We start from the raw sequence: 5,092 nt of genomic DNA, 5'->3' as shown, positions 1-5,092 counted from the left end.
AAATTAGTGGACTAGATTACCGCAACGCACCCCTCTCAGGACCACCCAAAAAAGACATCAGTCTGTTACAGTTAGTGCAGAATGACACTGCCAGAATCTTAACTAGGAAAAGAAAATCCGAGCACATCACACCAGTCTTAGCGTCATTACATTGATTACCTGTGCCATTTAGAATTGACTTTAAAATACTGCTTATGGTTTACAAAGCCTTAAATAATATCTCAGAATGTCTGACACCTTACACTCCAAATCGTAATCTTAGATGTTCAAATGAGTCTGCTTAGAATTCCAAGAGCTAAACTTAGAAGAAGTGGTGAGGCGGCCTTCTGCTGTTATGCACCTAAAATCTGGAATAGCTGACTGACGGAAATTCACCAGGCTGATACGGGGGAGTATTTTAAAAAACTGCTGAAAACTCATTATTTTAACAATGGCTTTCTCACAGTTTCATTTTAGTGTAACCTTGATATTCTGTATATGCATTTAATTATCATTTTTATGATGGCTCCACAATCCGTACTAACCCCCACTTTCTCTGCTGTTCTTTTTCCATTTGCGCCAACACCACCTGATTAAGGCACTATACATTGATGGATTGAAGGCCAGAAGGTCCACATGACCATCATCATCTAATTCTTCCACATGAAGCCTGAAAGCCATGAGGACTGATTAAGATCATTGATGTTAGGTAGAATACCTAGCGGGGGCTCGGTGGTCTTGTGGCCTTGGAACCCCTGCACATTTTGTTTTTATTTCTCCAGCTGTCCAGAGTTTTTTGTTTCTTCTATCCTCCCTGGCCATCGGACCTTACTTTATTCGTTGTTAATTAGTATTGCCTAATTTTATTTTTATATATTTTTTTTCTTTCTTCATCTTGTAAAGCACTTTGAGCTATATCATTTGTATGAAAACGTGCTATAGAAAGAAATGTTGACAATCCTGTCAGCTTAATCCTTAATCTCCATTTGTATAAACTGAAAAGTTCAACTCCTTCAGCCTCACCTCATAGCTCCTACCCTCCCAGTCCTCTAGTCAGCCCAGTCGCTCTTCTCTGGACCCTCTCTAGTGCTGCTATGTCTTTTTTGGAATCTGCATGAAGTCACTCGAGTGTTAAAGAACGTAAGCATAGCCTCCCTTTGACTTGCACTCCACACTGTGTTATATAACTTTCATCCTTTTAGCTATGTTGATTGCTTCTGTACTCTGCCTGGATGTTGATAGCGACCCATCCACTACAACTCTCAGGTCTTTCTCATAAGGTGCACTTTGAAGTTTCAGGTCCTCGATCTTAAATTCAAATCTTCAGTCTCTCCCACTATCAACCATCAGACCAGCTCATTGCTGGTGAAGTAGTGTTGTATAAATACCAGCTCATTGCTGGTGAAGTAGTGTTGTATAAGTGAACAGATGAGCCTCCTAGTAATGTCAATTGGGCTGCTGAGTCTCTTTGATCACCTCAAAGTGAAATCAGAGTGTACTTGAATGGTCACCTGCTACACTGCTGTATTATTTTACTTATCAAGACAGTGGAGAGTGGTGATGTGTTACATGTTGGTCAGACCTGCAAGTAAGAATTTCACAATACTCTGTACATGCGACTACTATATACTACGGTTACTACTTCATGCCCTGCTTTCCTGTCCGGGATGTCTATTGTGGTTGATGATAGTCCTCAGTCTATCTCTGTCTCCCCACAACCCTGACCAGGAGCAAGTGGACTCTCAAAATTCAACAGATGTTCTCAAAGTTCTGCCTTCAAGGTCAGTCAGTGACACTGAGCTAATGAAACACCTCTGAATTCACAGTCAACAACTCAAAATGGAAAGAGTAAAGCAAGAGTGTGACAAAGTGTTTTAGAGCAGGTTATGGAGTGCCTGAGGAACAAAGAATAGTGAAAGCGAGAGTCAGCGAGTGAAAGTGAGAGGGCGGGGTGCCTAAAAGTGGGCCACACACTTAACCCTGACTCATTTAAGAACCAGTCTGCGGCCCTGGGCGGCCCCACTAAACAGGAAAAACAGGATAATGAATTAAGAGCTTGGATTTATCATGTCAATGCAGCAGTCACAGGAGCGCCATGGCCAACTACACACACTCCTGGCGACATTCACTTTGTGCTAGTAAGCCGGCTGTCCAGACCCTCATGTGCCCTGAGCTCACTGCTTACATTAGAACAGAAAGTGAACTTGTAAGCCGACTGAACAACACGTGGCCCTGGAGCTGGGAGCATCACTCCAAAAGCCAGAGCGGCATGATGGGGGTTAACCAGTGGCCCAGACATAAGGGTGACACATTACTGGTGTCCTAGCTGAAGGGATAAGCGGCAGAGGAGTGTGTCAATAAAAGAGGAGGTGACACATAACAAGAAAGAAAGAAAGAAAGAAAGAAAGAAAGAAAGAAAGAAAGAAAGAAAGAAAGAAAGAAAGAAAGAAAGAAAGAAAGAAAGAAAGAAAGAAAGAAAGAAAATAAAGGAGGGGTATTAAATGGAGTACAACACAAAAATGAAATTAAAAGTAGAGGTGAGTAAAGGGAACAAGTGAAAGAAAGAAAGAAAGAAAGAAAGAAAGAAAGAAAGAAAGAAAGAAAGAAAGAAAGAAAGAAAGAAAGAAAGAAAGAAAGAAAGAAAATAGAAAAATGACTATTAAAGAAAGAAAGAAAGAGAAAGAAAGAAAAAGAAAGAAAATAAAGGAGTGGTATTAAATGGAGTACAACACAAAAATGAAATTAAATGTAGAGGTGAGTAAAGTGAATGAGCTAAAGAAAGAAAGAAAGAAAATAGAAAAATGACTATTAAAGAAAGAAAGAAAGAAAGAAAGAAAGAAAGAAAGAAAGAAAATAGAAAATGGCTATAAATGAAAGAAAGAAAATAGAAAAATGAATATTAAAGAGAAAAAAGAAAGAAAGAAAGAAAGAAAGAAAGAAAGAAAGAAAGAAAGAAAGAAAGAAAATAGAAAAATGACTATTAAAGAAAGAAAGAAAGAAAATAGAAAAATGAATATTAAAGAGAAAGAAAGAAAGAAAGAAAGAAAGAAAGAAAGAAAGAAAGAAAATAGAAAAATGACTATTAAAGAAAGAAAGAAAGAAAGAAAGAAAGAAAGAAAGAAAGAAAATAGAAAAATGGCTATAAATGAAAGAAAGAAAATAGAAAAATGAATATTAAAGAGAAAAAAGAAAGAAAGAAAGAAAGAAAATAGAAAAATGAATATTAAAGAGAAAGAAAGAAAGAAAATAGAAAAATGGCTATAAATGAAAGAAAGAAAATAGAAAAATGAATATTAAAGAGAAAAAAGAAAGAAAGAAAGAAAGAAAGAAAATAGAAAAATGACTATTAAAGAAAGAAAGAAAATAGAAAAATGAATATGAAAGAGAAAGAAAGAAAGAAAGAAAATAGAAAAATGACTATTAAAGAAAGAAAGAAAGAAAGAAAGAAAATAGAAAAATGAATATTAAAGAGAAAGAAAGAAAGAAAGAAAGAAAGAAAGAAAGAAAGAAAGAAAGAAAGAAAGAAAGAAAGAAAGAAAGAAAATAAAGGAGGGGTATTAAATGGAGTACAACACAAAAATGAAATTAAAAGTAGAGGTGAGTAAAAGGAACGAGCGAAAGAAAGAAAGATAGAAAGAAAGAAAGAAAGAAAGAAAGAAAGAAAGAAAGAAAGAAAGAAAGAAAGAAAGAAAATAGAAAAATGACTATTAAAGAAAGAAAGAAAGAAATAAAGAAAGAAAATAGAAAAATGACTATTAAAGAAAGAAAATAGAAAAATGAATATTAAAGGGAAAGAAAGAAAGAAAGAAAGAAAGAAAGAAAGAAAGAAAGAAAGAAAGAAAGAAAGAAAGAAAGAAAGAAAGAAAGAAAGAAAATAAAGGAGGGGTATTAAACGGAGTACAACACAAAAATTAAATTAAAAGTAGAGATGAGTAAAGAGAATGAGCGAAAGAAAGAAAATAGAAACATAAATATTAAAGAAAGAAAATGAAAGAAAGAAAAAGAAAAGTGCTGAGTTTTAAACATACCTTTTATTAAATATTTACAAGCATTACAAAATGTCAAAGCAGACAATACTACAATAAAGATGGACAATGTCATGAAGTCCGCGTATTGGCAGGTGAAGATGGGGAGGGACAGTATTGAGAAGATGGTCGTCATCAGCCCAGGACGACTTTTGCAGTTCAAACTGATGCCCTTTGGCCTAATTAAAAATGCTCCAACATCATTCCAAAGGCTGATGGAACGGGTCCACCAGGGACTCTTCAGGATGATGTTCTGCCTCACTGACATCACTGTGTTCCCCCATCTGTCCAACAATGTCTGAAGGACTTAGACATCTTCAAATGCTTCAAAGGCTTATCTTTCACTTATTCCTCCATAACCATCAACAGCATTTGCCTCATGCTAAACTTTTAATTTCCCCTTTTTTCCTGTTTCTGTTATAACTTTAAAATCTCTCTGTTGTGTCTTTATGTGTGTTTTAATTTTTTTGTATTTTTGATTGCTTTTTTTTGGTTTTGTTTAATGTCCCCCAGAGGCCACAATGTATAGATGTGTTAGATGAGCTGAGACCAGTTTGCCTTACTTACCAATCAGCTCCAAAAAGCAGCGTCACTGTGCAGTCACAAGGCCACGGAGTTTCAGGAGATGCAGCTGGTACTGCGGGGAGGCAGAGGGCTGAAAGCCGATCGGCAGGCCTGTCCCAGGAGCGCTTGCTGCCGTTCCCTGTCAATGGGTGAACAACAGGTCAGTAAAGATCAAGTTACCATGGTGACCTTAACTTGAGCTGCCTTCAAAGTAGGACTCGCTCAAAGAATGGTGCAAAGACTGAGAGGGGGAGCTCGGCCACGGTGAGCCCCTCAGTGCTGTACGGTTAAGCGACACAAAGGCAACTGCAGGCCTCTTGGGGAAATCAGGAGCTGCTGAGAAATCAAGAGTTTGGAGAAATCTGAGCTAATTGTAGCCATTGACAGGAGTGTACAGTTAAAAGAAGTGGTGAACAACAACCCACAAACAAGCATGGGAGGTGTACTGCACCTGAAAGCCCACTCCTCTCCCTCATGAGGTTCAAAAATGGAAAATGTATCCCAAGAAAAATAGACTAGAAGAA

General features: G+C 37.1%; 1 long non-coding RNA gene across 1 annotated transcript; it reads left to right on the top strand.

The window, feature by feature from the left end:
• The first annotated feature begins 2,220 nt into the window (after nucleotides 1-2,220).
• On the top strand, nucleotides 2,221-3,938 carry LOC127529193 (uncharacterized). The gene is made up of 3 exons (XR_007935878.1): nucleotides 2,221-2,520; nucleotides 3,464-3,576; nucleotides 3,908-3,938. It is a non-coding gene; the product is annotated as an uncharacterized LOC127529193 (long non-coding RNA).
• Nucleotides 3,939-5,092: the final 1,154 nt, after the last annotated feature.

Source organism: Erpetoichthys calabaricus, chromosome 9 (assembly GCF_900747795.2).
Source record: "Erpetoichthys calabaricus chromosome 9, fErpCal1.3, whole genome shotgun sequence".
NCBI lineage: Eukaryota > Metazoa > Chordata > Cladistia > Polypteriformes > Polypteridae > Erpetoichthys > Erpetoichthys calabaricus.
Note: the sequence above shows the minus strand (reverse complement) of the source record. Positions and strands in the feature narration are given on the sequence as shown.